The sequence below is a fragment of the Haematobia irritans genome, chromosome 5 (genome assembly GCF_050003625.1).
Source record: "Haematobia irritans isolate KBUSLIRL chromosome 5, ASM5000362v1, whole genome shotgun sequence".
NCBI classification, from domain to species: Eukaryota; Metazoa; Arthropoda; class Insecta; order Diptera; family Muscidae; genus Haematobia; species Haematobia irritans.
Window position 1 is genome coordinate 25,108,734 of NC_134401.1, and position 14,671 is coordinate 25,123,404.

Below are 14,671 nucleotides of genomic sequence, written 5' to 3' on the forward strand. Positions count from 1 at the left end.
AAAAGGACTTTAATTCGTGACTACCCCCAAAAAATTGACAAATCCACCCAAAACCCAAAAAATTTGAAATTTTTATATGAAAAACTTGTTTTGGCCATATCTCCTAAACTAAGCGTCCTAGAGCGAAAAGGACTTTAATTCGTGACCACCCCCAAAAAATTGAAAAATCCACCCAAAACCTAAAAAATTTGAAATTTTTATATGAAAAACTTGTTTTGGCCATATCTCCTTAAATATGCGTCCTAGAGCGAAAAGGACTTTAATTCGTAACCACCCCCAAAAAAATTGAAAAATCCACCCAAAACCCAAAAAATTTGAAATTTTTATATGAAAAACTTGTTTTGGCCATATCTCCTTAAATATGCGTCCTAGAGCGAAAAGGACTTTAATTCGTGACTACCCCCAAAAAATTGAAAAATCCACCCAAAACCCAAAAAATTTGAAATTTTTATATGAAAAACTTGTTTTGGCCATATCTCCTTAAATATGCGTCCTAGAGCCAAAAGGACTTTAATTCGTGACCACCCCCAAAAAATTGAAAAATCCACCCAAAACCCAAAAAATTTGAAATTTTTATATGAAAAACTTGTTTTGGCCATACTCCTTAAATATGCGTCCTAGAGCGAAAAGGACTTTAATTCGTGACCACCCCCAAAAAATTGAAAAATCCACCCAAAACCAAACAATTTGAAATTTTTATATGAAAAACTTGTTTTGGCCATATCTTCTTAAATATGCGTCCTAGAGCGAAAAGGACTTTAATTCGTGACTACCCCCAAAAAATTGAAAAATCCACCCAAAACCCAAAAATTTGAAATTTTTATATGAAAAACTTGTTTTGGCCATATCTCCTAAACTAAACGTCCTAGAGCGAAAAGGACTTTAATTCGTGACCACCCCCACAAAATTGAAAAATCCACCCAAAACCCAAAAAATTTTAATTTTTTATATGAAAAACTTGTTTTGGCCATATCTCCTTAAATATGCGTCCTAGAGCGAAAAGGACTTTAATTCGTGATCACCCCCAAAAAATTGAAAAATCCACCCAAAACCCACAAAATTTGAAATTTTTATATGAAAAACTTGTTTTGGCCATATCTCCTTAAATATGCGTCCTAGAGCGAAAAGGACTTTAATTCGTGACCACCCCCAAAAAATTGAAAAATCCACCCAAAACCCAAAAAATTTGAAATTTTTATATGAAAAACTTTTTTTGGCCATATCTCCTTAAATATGCGTCCTAGAGCGAAAAGGACTTTAATTCGTGACTACCCCCAAAAAATTGAAAAATCCACCCAAAACCAAAAAAATTTGAAATTTTTATATGAAAAACTTGTTTTGGCCATATCTCCTTAAATATGCGTCCTAGAGCGAAAAGGACTTTAATTCGTGACTACCCCCAAAGAATTGACAAATCCACCCAAAACCCAAAAAATTTGAAATTTTTATATGAAAAACTTGTTTTGGCCATATCTCCTAAACTAAGCGTCCTAGAGCGAAAAGGACTTTAATTCGTGACCACCCCCAAAAAATTGAAAAATCCACCCAAAACCTAAAAAATTTTTAATTTTTATATGAAAAACTTGTTTTGGCCATATCTCCTTAAATATGCGTCCTAGAGCGAAAAGGACTTTAATTCGTAACCACCCCCAAAAAAATTGAAAAATCCACCCAAAACCAAACAATTTGAAATTTTTATATGAAAAACTTGTTTTGGCCATATCTTCTTAAATATGCGTCCTAGAGCGAAAAGGACTTTAATTCGTGACTACCCCCAAAAAATTGAAAAATCCACCCAAAACCCAAAAAATTTGAAATTTTTATATGAAAAACTTGTTTTGGCCATATCTCCTAAACTAAACGTCCTAGAGCGAAAAGGACTTTAATTCGTGACCACCCCCACAAAATTGAAAAATCCACCCAAAACCCAAAAAATTTTAATTTTTTATATGAAAAACTTGTTTTGGCCATATCTCCTTAAATATGCGTCCTAGAGCGAAAAGGACTTTAATTCGTGATCACCCCCAAAAAATTGAAAAATCCACCCAAAACCCACAAAATTTGAAATTTTTATATGAAAAACTTGTTTTGGCCATATCTCCTTAAATATGCGTCCTAGAGCGAAAAGGACTTTAATTCGTGACCACCTCCAAAAAATTGAAAAATCCACCCAAAACCCAAAAAATTTGAAATTTTTATATGAAAAACTTTTTTTGGCCATATCTCCTTAAATATGCGTCCTAGAGCGAAAAGGACTTTAATTCGTGACTACCCCCAAAAAATTGAAAAATCCACCCAAAACCAAAAAAATTTGAAATTTTTATATGAAAAACTTGTTTTGGCCATATCTCCTTAAATATGCGTCCTAGAGCGAAAAGGACTTTAATTCGTGACTACCCCCAAAAAATTGACAAATCCACCCAAAACCCAAAAAATTTGAAATTTTTATATGAAAAACTTGTTTTGGCCATATCTCCTAAACTAAGCGTCCTAGAGCGAAAAGGACTTTAATTCGTGACCACCCCCAAAAAATTGAAAAATCCACCCAAAACCCAAAAAATTTGAAATTTTTATATGAAAAACTTGTTTTGGCCATATCTCCTAAACTAAACGTCCTAGAGCGAAAAGGACTTTAATTCGTGACCACCCCCAAAAAATTGAAAAATCCACCCAAAACCCAAAAAATTTGAAATTTTTATATGAAAAACTTGTTTTGGCCATATCTCCTAAACTAAACGTCCTAGAGCGAAAAGGACTTTAATTCGTGACCACCCCCAAAAAATTGAAAAATCCACCCAAAACCCAAAAAATTTTAATTTTTTATATGAAAAACTTGTTTTGGCCATATCTCCTTAAATATGCGTCCTAGAGCGAAAAGGACTTTAATTCGTGATCACCCCCAAAAAATTGAAAAAACCACCCAAAACCCAAAAAATTTGAAATTTTTATATGAAAAACTTGTTTTGGCCATATCTCCTTAAATATGCGTCCTAGAGCGAAAAGGACTTTAATTCGTGATCACCCCCAAAAAATTGAAAAATCCACCCAAAACCCAAAAAATTTGAAATTTTTATATGAAAAACTTGTTTTGGCCATATCTCCTAAACTAAACGTCCTAGAGCGAAAAGGACTTTAATTCGTGACCACCCCCAAAAAATTGAAAAATCTACCCAAAACCCAAAAAATTTGAAATTTTTATATGAAAAACTTGTTTTGGCCATATCTCCTTAAATATGCGTCCTAGAGCGAAAAGGACTTTAATTCGTGATCACCCCCAAAAAATTGAAAAATCCACCCAAAACCCAAAAAATTTGAAATTTTTATATGAAAAACTTGTTTTGGCCATATCTCCTTAAATATGCGTCCTAGAGCGAAAAGGACTTTAATTCGTGACCACCCCCAAAAAATTGAAAAATCCACCCAAAACCTAAAAAATTTGAAATTTTGACTACTCCCAAAAAATTGAAAAATCCACCCAAAACCCAAAAAATTTGAAATTTTTATATGAAAAACTTGTTTTGGCCATATCTCCTTAAATATGCGTCCTAGAGCGAAAAGGACTTTAATTCGTGACTACCCCCGAAAAATTGAAAAATCCACCCAAAACCCAAAAAATTTGAAATTTTTATATGAAAAACTTGTTTTGGCCATATCTCCTTAAATATGCGTCCTAGAGCCAAAAGGACTTTAATTCGTGACCACCCCCAAAAAATTGAAAAATCCACCCAAAACCCAAAAAATTTGAAATTTTTATATGAAAAACTTGTTTTGGCCATACTCCTTAAATATGCGACCTAGAGCGAAAAGGACTTTAATTCGTGACCACCCCCAAAAAATTGAAAAATCCACCCAAAACCAAACAATTTGAAATTTTTATATGAAAAACTTGTTTTGGCCATATCTTCTTAAATATGCGTCCTAGAGCGAAAAGGACTTTAATTCGTGACTACCCCCAAAAAATTGAAAAATCCACCCAAAACCCAAAAAATTTGAAATTTTTATATGAAAAACTTGTTTTGGCCATATCTCCTAAACTAAACGTCCTAGAGCGAAAAGGACTTTAATTCGTGACCACCCCCACAAAATTGAAAAATCCACCCAAAACCCAAAAAAATTTAATTTTTTATATGAAAAACTTGTTTTGGCCATATCTCCTTAAATATGCGTCCTAGAGCGAAAAGGACTTTAATTCGTGATCACCCCCAAAAAATTGAAAAATCCACCCAAAACCCACAAAATTTGAAATTTTTATATGAAAAACTTGTTTTGGCCATATCTCCTTAAATATGCGTCCTAGAGCGAAAAGGACTTTAATTCGTGACTACCCCCAAAAAATTGAAAAATCCACCCAAAACCCGAAAAATTTGAAATTTTTATATGAAAAACTTGTTTTGGCCATATCTCCTTAAATATGCGTCCTAGAGCGAAAAGGACTTTAATTCGTGACCACCCCCAAAAAATTGAAAAATCCACCCAAAACCCAAAAAATTTGAAATTTTTATATGAAAAACTTGTTTTGGCCATACTCCTTAAATATGCGTCCTAGAGCCAAAAGGACTTTAATTCGTGACCACCCCCAAAAAATTGAAAAATCCACCCAAAACCCAAAAAATTTGAAATTTTTATATGAAAAACTTGTTTTGGCCATACTCCTTAAATATGCGTCCTAGAGCGAAAAGGACTTTAATTCGTGACCACCCCCAAAAAATTGAAAAATCCACCCAAAACCAAAAAAATTTGAAATTTTTATATGAAAAACTTGTTTTGGCCATATCTTCTTAAATATGCGTCCTAGAGCGAAAAGGACTTTAATTCGTGACTACCCCCAAAAAATTGAAAAATCCACCCAAAACCCAAAAAATTTGAAATTTTTATATGAAAAACTTGTTTTGGCCATATCTCCTAAACTAAACGTCCTAGAGCGAAAAGGACTTTAATTCGTGACCACCCCCAAAAAATTGAAAAATCCACCCAAAACCCAAAAAATTTTAATTTTTTATATGAAAAACTTGTTTTGGCCATATCTCCTTAAATATGCGTCCTAGAGCGAAAAGGACTTTAATTCGTGATCACCCCCAAAAAATTGAAAAATCCACCCAAAACCCAAAAAATTTGAAATTTTTATATGAAAAACTTGTTTTGGCCATATCTCCTAAACTAAACGTCCTAGAGCGAAAAGGACTTTAATTCGTGACCACCCCCAAAAAATTGAAAAATCCACCCAAAACCCAAAAAATTTTAATTTTTTATATGAAAAACTTGTTTTGGCCATATCTCCTTAAATATGCGTCCTAGAGCGAAAAGGACTTTAATTCGTGATCACCCCCAAAAAATTGAAAAAACCACCCAAAACCCAAAAAATTTGAAATTTTTATATGAAAAACTTGTTTTGGCCATATCTCCTTAAATATGCGTCCTAGAGCGAAAAGGACTTTAATTCGTGATCACCCCCAAAAAATTGAAAAATCCACCCAAAACCCAAAAAATTTGAAATTTTTATATGAAAAACTTGTTTTGGCCATATCTCCTAAACTAAACGTCCTAGAGCGAAAAGGACTTTAATTCGTGACCACCCCCAAAAAATTGAAAAATCTACCCAAAACCCAAAAAATTTGAAATTTTTATATGAAAAACTTGTTTTGGCCATATCTCCTTAAATATGCGTCCTAGAGCGAAAAGGACTTTAATTCGTGATCACCCCCAAAAAATTGAAAAATCCACCCAAAACCCAAAAAATTTGAAATTTTTATATGAAAAACTTGTTTTGGCCATATCTCCTTAAATATGCGTCCTAGAGCGAAAAGGACTTTAATTCGTGACCACCCCCAAAAAATTGAAAAATCCACCCAAAACCTAAAAAATTTGAAATTTTGACTACTCCCAAAAAATTGAAAAATCCACCCAAAACCCAAAAAATTTGAAATTTTTATATGAAAAACTTGTTTTGGCCATATCTCCTTAAATATGCGTCCTAGAGCGAAAAGGACTTTAATTCGTGACTACCCCCGAAAAATTGAAAAATCCACCCAAAACCCAAAAAATTTTAAATTTTTATATGAAAAACTTGTTTTGGCCATATCTCCTTAAATATGCGTCCTAGAGCCAAAAGGACTTTAATTCGTGACCACCCCCAAAAAATTGAAAAATCCACCCAAAACCCAAAAAATTTGAAATTTTTATATGAAAAACTTGTTTTGGCCATACTCCTTAAATATGCGACCTAGAGCGAAAAGGACTTTAATTCGTGACCACCCCCAAAAAATTGAAAAATCCACCCAAAACCAAACAATTTGAAATTTTTATATGAAAAACTTGTTTTGGCCATATCTTCTTAAATATGCGTCCTAGAGCGAAAAGGACTTTAATTCGTGACTACCCCCAAAAAATTGAAAAATCCACCCAAAACCCAAAAAATTTGAAATTTTTATATGAAAAACTTGTTTTGGCCATATCTCCTAAACTAAACGTCCTAGAGCGAAAAGGACTTTAATTCGTGACCACCCCCACAAAATTGAAAAATCCACCCAAAACCCAAAAAATTTTAATTTTTTATATGAAAAACTTGTTTTGGCCATATCTCCTTAAATATGCGTCCTAGAGCGAAAAGGACTTTAATTCGTGATCACCCCCAAAAAATTGAAAAATCCACCCAAAACCCACAAAATTTGAAATTTTTATATGAAAAACTTGTTTTGGCCATATCTCCTTAAATATGCGTCCTAGAGCGAAAAGGACTTTAATTCGTGACCACCCCCAAAAAATTGAAAAATCCACCCAAAACCCAAAAAATTTGAAATTTTTATATGAAAAACTTTTTTTGGCCATATCTCCTTAAATATGCGTCCTAGAGCGAAAAGGACTTTAATTCGTGACTACCCCCAAAAAATTGAAAAATCCACCCAAAACCAAAAAAATTTGAAATTTTTATATGAAAAACTTGTTTTGGCCATATCTCCTTAAATATGCGTCCTAGAGCGAAAAGGACTTTAATTCGTGACTACCCCCAAAAAATTGACAAATCCACCCAAAACCCAAAAAATTTGAAATTTTTATATGAAAAACTTGTTTTGGCCATATCTCCTAAACTAAGCGTCCTAGAGCGAAAAGGACTTTAATTCGTGACCACCCCCAAAAAATTGAAAAATCCACCCAAAACCTAAAAAATTTGAAATTTTTATATGAAAAACTTGTTTTGGCCATATCTCATTAAATATGCGTCCTAGAGCGAAAAGGACTTTAATTCGTAACCACCCCCAAAAAAATTGAAAAATCCACCCAAAACCCAAAAAATTTGAAATTTTTATATGAAAAACTTGTTTTGGCCATAACTCCTTAATATGCGTCCTAGAGCGAAAAGGACTTTAATTCGTGACTACCCCCAAAAAATTGAAAAATCCACCCAAAACCCAAAAAATTTGAAATTTTTATATGAAAAACTTGTTTTGGCCATATCTCCTTAAATATGCGTCCTAGAGCCAAAAGGACTTTAATTCGTGACTACCCCCAAAAAATTGAAAAATCCACCCAAAACCCAAAAAATTTGAAATTTTTATATGAAAAACTTGTTTTGGCCATATCTCCTAAACTAAACGTCCTAGAGCGAAAAGGACTTTAATTCGTGACCACCCCCAAAAAATTGAAAAATCCACCCAAAACCCAAAAAATTTTAATTTTTTATATGAAAAACTTGTTTTGGCCATATCTCCTTAAATATGCGTCCTAGAGCGAAAAGGACTTTAATTCGTGATCACCCCCAAAAAATTGAAAAAACCACCCAAAACCCAAAAAATTTGAAATTTTTATATGAAAAACTTGTTTTGGCCATATCTCCTTAAATATGCGTCCTAGAGCGAAAAGGACTTTAATTCGTGATCACCCCCAAAAAATTGAAAAATCCACCCAAAACCCAAAAAATTTGAAATTTTTATATGAAAAACTTGTTTTGGCCATATCTCCTAAACTAAACGTCCTAGAGCGAAAAGGACTTTAATTCGTGACCACCCCCAAAAAATTGAAAAATCTACCCAAAACCCAAAAAATTTGAAATTTTTATATGAAAAACTTGTTTTGGCCATATCTCCTTAAATATGCGTCCTAGAGCGAAAAGGACTTTAATTCGTGATCACCCCCAAAAAATTGAAAAATCCACCCAAAACCCAAAAAATTTGAAATTTTTATATGAAAAACTTGTTTTGGCCATATCTCCTTAAATATGCGTCCTAGAGCGAAAAGGACTTTAATTCGTGACCACCCCCAAAAAATTGAAAAATCCACCCAAAACCCAAAAAATTTGAAATTTTGACTACTCCCAAAAAATTGAAAAATCCACCCAAAACCCAAAAAATTTGAAATTTTTATATGAAAAACTTGTTTTGGCCATATCTCCTTAAATATGCGTCCTAGAGCGAAAAGGACTTTAATTCGTGACTACCCCCAAAAAATTGAAAAATCCACCCAAAACCCAAAAAATTTGAAATTTTTATATGAAAAACTTGTTTTGGCCATATCTCCTTAAATATGCGTCCTAGAGCCAAAAGGACTTTAATTCGTGACCACCCCCAAAAAATTGAAAAATCCACCCAAAACCCAAAAAATTTGAAATTTTTATATGAAAAACTTGTTTTGGCCATACTCCTTAAATATGCGACCTAGAGCGAAAAGGACTTTAATTCGTGACCACCCCCAAAAAATTGAAAAATCCACCCAAAACCAAACAATTTGAAATTTTTATATGAAAAACTTGTTTTGGCCATATCTTCTTAAATATGCGTCCTAGAGCGAAAAGGACTTTAATTCGTGACTACCCCCAAAAAATTGAAAAATCCACCCAAAACCCAAAAAATTTGAAATTTTTATATGAAAAACTTGTTTTGGCCATATCTCCTAAACTAAACGTCCTAGAGCGAAAAGGACTTTAATTCGTGACCACCCCCACAAAATTGAAAAATCCACCCAAAACCCAAAAAATTTTAATTTTTTATATGAAAAACTTGTTTTGGCCATATCTCCTTAAATATGCGTCCTAGAGCGAAAAGGACTTTAATTCGTGATCACCCCCAAAAAATGGAAAAATCCACCCAAAACCCACAAAATTTGAAATTTTTATATGAAAAACTTGTTTTGGCCATATCTCCTTAAATATGCGTCCTAGAGCGAAAAGGACTTTAATTCGTGACCACCCCCAAAAAATTGAAAAATCCACCCAAAACCCAAAAAATTTGAAATTTTTATATGAAAAACTTTTTTTGGCCATATCTCCTTAAATATGCGTCCTAGAGCGAAAAGGACTTTAATTCGTGACTACCCCCAAAAAATTGAAAAATCCACCCAAAACCAAAAAAATTTGAAATTTTTATATGAAAAACTTGTTTTGGCCATATCTCCTTAAATATGCGTCCTAGAGCGAAAAGGACTTTAATTCGTGACTACCCCCAAAAAATTGACAAATCCACCCAAAACCCAAAAAATTTGAAATTTTTATATGAAAAACTTGTTTTGGCCATATCTCCTAAACTAAGCGTCCTAGAGCGAAAAGGACTTTAATTCGTGACCACCCCCAAAAAATTGAAAAATCCACCCAAAACCTAAAAAATTTGAAATTTTTATATGAAAAACTTGTTTTGGCCATATCTCCTTAAATATGCGTCCTAGAGCGAAAAGGACTTTAATTCGTAACCACCCCCAAAAAAATTGAAAAATCCACCCAAAACCCAAAAAATTTGAAATTTTTATATGAAAAACTTGTTTTGGCCATAACTCCTTAAATATGCGTCCTAGAGCGAAAAGGACTTTAATTCGTGACTACCCCCAAAAAATTGAAAAATCCACCCAAAACCCAAAAAATTTGAAATTTTTATATGAAAAACTTGTTTTGGCCATATCTCCTTAAATATGCGTCCTAGAGCCAAAAGGACTTTAATTCGTGACCACCCCCAAAAAATTGAAAAATCCACCCAAAACCCAAAAAATTTGAAATTTTTATATGAAAAACTTGTTTTGGCCATACTCCTTAAATATGCGTCCTAGAGCGAAAAGGACTTTAATTCGTGACCACCCCCAAAAAATTGAAAAATCCACCCAAAACCAAACAATTTGAAATTTTTATATGAAAAACTTGTTTTGGCCATATCTTCTTAAATATGCGTCCTAGAGCGAAAAGGACTTTAATTCGTGACTACCCCCAAAAAATTGAAAAATCCACCCAAAACCCAAAAAATTTGAAATTTTTATATGAAAAACTTGTTTTGGCCATATCTCCTAAACTAAACGTCCTAGAGCGAAAAGGACTTTAATTCGTGACTACCCCCAAAAAATTGAAAAATCCACCCAAAACCAAAAAAATTTGAAATTTTTATATGAAAAACTTGTTTTGGCCATATCTCCTTAAATATGCGTCCTAGAGCGAAAAGGACTTTAATTCGTGACTACCCCCAAAAAATTGACAAATCCACCCAAAACCCAAAAAATTTGAAATTTTTATATGAAAAACTTGTTTTGGCCATATCTCCTAAACTAAGCGTCCTAGAGCGAAAAGGACTTTAATTCGTGACCACCCCCAAAAAATTGAAAAATCCACCCAAAACCCAAAAAATTTGAAATTTTTATATGAAAAACTTTTTTTGGCCATATCTCCTTAAATATGCGTCCTAGAGCGAAAAGGACTTTAATTCGTAACCACCCCCAAAAAAATTGCAAAATCCACCCAAAACCCAAAAAATTTGAAATTTTTATATGAAAAACTTGTTTTGGCCATAACTCCTTAAATATGCGTCCTAGAGCGAAAAGGACTTTAATTCGTGACTACCCCCAAAAAATTGAAAAATCCACCCAAAACCCAAAAAATTTGAAATTTTTATATGAAAAACTTGTTTTGGCCATATCTCCTTAAATATGCGTCCTAGAGCCAAAAGGACTTTAATTCGTGACCACCCCCAAAAAATTGAAAAATCCACCCAAAACCCAAAAAATTTGAAATTTTTATATGAAAAACTTGTTTTGGCCATACTCCTTAAATATGCGTCCTAGAGCGAAAAGGACTTTAATTCGTGACCACCCCCAAAAAATTGAAAAATCCACCCAAAACCAAACAATTTGAAATTTTTATATGAAAAACTTGTTTTGGCCATATCTTCTTAAATATGCGTCCTAGAGCGAAAAGGACTTTAATTCGTGACTACCCCCAAAAAATTGAAAAATCCACCCAAAACCCAAAAAATTTGAAATTTTTATATGAAAAACTTGTTTTGGCCATATCTCCTAAACTAAACGTCCTAGAGCGAAAAGGACTTTAATTCGTGACCACCCCCACAAAATTGAAAAATCCACCCAAAACCCAAAAAATTTTAATTTTTTATATGAAAAACTTGTTTTGGCCATATCTCCTTAAATATGCGTCCTAGAGCGAAAAGGACTTTAATTCGTGATCACCCCCAAAAAATTGAAAAATCCACCCAAAACCCACAAAATTTGAAATTTTTATATGAAAAACTTGTTTTGGCCATATCTCCTTAAATATGCGTCCTAGAGCGAAAAGGACTTTAATTCGTGACCACCCCCAAAAAATTGAAAAATCCACCCAAAACCCAAAAAATTTGAAATTTTTATATGAAAAACTTTTTTTGGCCATATCTCCTTAAATATGCGTCCTAGAGCGAAAAGGACTTTAATTCGTGACTACCCCCAAAAAATTGAAAAATCCACCCAAAACCAAAAAAATTTGAAATTTTTATATGAAAAACTTGTTTTGGCCATATCTCCTTAAATATGCGTCCTAGAGCGAAAAGGACTTTAATTCGTGACTACCCCCAAAGAATTGACAAATCCACCCAAAACCCAAAAAATTTGAAATTTTTATATGAAAAACTTGTTTTGGCCATATCTCCTAAACTAAGCGTCCTAGAGCGAAAAGGACTTTAATTCGTGACCACCCCCAAAAAATTGAAAAATCCACCCAAAACCTAAAAAATTTGAAATTTTTATATGAAAAACTTGTTTTGGCCATATCTCCTTAAATATGCGTCCTAGAGCGAAAAGGACTTTAATTCGTAACCACCCCCAAAAAAATTGAAAAATCCACACAAAACCCAAAAAATTTGAAATTTTTATATGAAAAACTTGTTTTGGCCATAACTCCTTAAATATGCGTCCTAGAGCGAAAAGGACTTTAATTCGTGACTACCCCCAAAAAATTGAAAAATCCACCCAAAACCTAAAAAATTTGAAATTTTTATATGAAAAACTTGTTTAGGCCATACTCCTTAAATATGCGTCCTAGAGCGAAAAGGACTTTAATTCGTGATCACCCCCAAAAAATTGAAAAAACCACCCAAAACCCAAAAAATTTGAAATTTTTATATGAAAAACTTGTTTTGGCCATATCTCCTTAAATATGCGTCCTAGAGCGAAAAGGACTTTAATTCGTGACCACCCCCAAAAAATTGAAAAATCCACCCAAAACCCAAAAAATTTGAAATTTTTATATGAAAAACTTTTTTTGGCCATATCTCCTTAAATATGCGTCCTAGAGCGAAAAGGACTTTAATTCGTGACTACCCCCAAAAAATTGAAAAATCCACCCAAAACCAAAAAAATTTGAAATTTTTATATGAAAAACTTGTTTTGGCCATATCTCCTTAAATATGCGTCCTAGAGCGAAAAGGACTTTAATTCGTGACCACCCCCAAAAAATTGAAAAATCCACCCAAAACCCAAAAAATTTGAAATTTTTATATGAAAAACTTGTTTTGGCCATATCTCCTTAAATATGCGTCCTAGAGCGAAAAGGACTTTAATTCGTGACCACCCCCAAAAATTGAAAAATCCACCCAAAACCCAAAAAATTTGAAATTTTTATATGAAAAACTTGTTTTGGCCATATCTCCTAAACTAAGCGTCCTAGAGCGAAAAGGACTTTAATTCGTGACCACCCCCAAAAAATTGAAAAATCCACCCAAAACCAAAAAAAATTGAAATTTTTATATGAAAAACTTGTTTTGGCCATATCTCCTTAAATATGCGTCCTAGAGCGAAAAGGACTTTAATTCGTGACCACCCCCAAAAAAATTGAAAAATCCACCCAAAACCCAAAAAATTTGAAATTTTTATATGAAAAACTTGTTTTGGCCATAACTCCTTAAATATGCGTCCTAGAGCGAAAAGGACTTTATTTCGTGACTACCCCCAAAAAATTGAAAAATCCACCCAAAACCAAAAAAAAATTGAAATTTTTATATGAAAAACTTGTTTTGGCCATATCTCCTAAACTAAGCGTCCTAGAGCGAAAAGGACTTTAATTCGTGACTACCCCCAAAAAATTGAAAAATCCACCCAAAACCCAAAAAATTTGAAATTTTTATATGAAAAACTTGTTTTGGCCATATCTCCTAAACTAAACGTCCTAGAGCGAAAAGGACTTTAATTCGTGACTACATCCAAAAAATTGAAAAATCCACCCAAAACCCAAAAAATTTTAAATTTTTATATGATAAACTTGTTTTGGCCATATCTCCTTAAATATGCGCCCTAGAGCGAAAAGGACTTTATTTCGTGACTACCCCCAAAAAATTGAAAAATCCACCCAAAACCAAAAAAAATTTTAAATTTTTATATGAAAAACTTGTTTTGGCCATATCTCCTTAAATATGCGTCCTAGAGCGAAAAGGACTTTAATTCGTGACCACCCCCAAAAAATTGAAAAATCCACCCAAAACCCAAAAAATTTGAAATTTTTATATGAAAAACTTTTTTTGGCCATATCTCCTTAAATATGCGTCCTAGAGCGAAAAGGACTTTAATTCGTGACCACCCCCTAAAAATTGAAAAATCCACCCAAAACCCAAAAAATTTGAAATTTTTATATGAAAAACTTGTTTTGGCCATATCTCCTTAAATATGCGTCCTAGAGCGAAAAGGACTTTATTTCGTGACCACCCCCAAAAAATTGAAAAATCCACCCAAAACCCAAAAAATTTGAAATTTTTATATGAAAAACTTGTTTTGGCCATATCTCCTTAAATATGCGTCCTAGAGCGAAAAGGACTTTAATTCGTGACTACCCCCAAAAAATTGAAAAATCCACCCAAAACCAAAAAAATTTGAAATTTTTATATGAAAAACTTGTTTTGGCCATATCTCCTTAAATATGCGTCCTAGAGCGAAAAGGACTTTAATTCGTGACCACCCCCAAAAAATTGAAAAATCCACCCAAAACCCAAAAAATTTGAAATTTTTATATGAAAAACTTGTTTTGGCCATATCTCCTTAAATATGCGTCCTAGAGCGAAAAGGACTTTAATTCGTGACCACCCCTAAAAATTGAAAAATCCACCCAAAACCCAAAAAATTTGAAATTTTTATATGAAAAACTTGTTTTGGCCATATCTCCTAAACTAAGTGTCCTAGAGCGAAAAGGACTTTAATTCGTGACTACCCCCAAAAAATTGAAAAATCCACCCAAAACCCAAAAAATTTGAAATTTTTATATGAAAAACTTGTTTTGGCCATATCTCCTTAAATATGCGTCCTAGAGCGAAAAGGACTTTAATTCGTGACCATCCCCTAAAAATTGAAAAATCCACCCAAAACCCAAAAAATTTGAAATTTTTATATGAAAAACTTGTTTTGGCCATATCTCCTTAAATATGCGTCCTAGAGCGAAAAGGACTTTATTTCG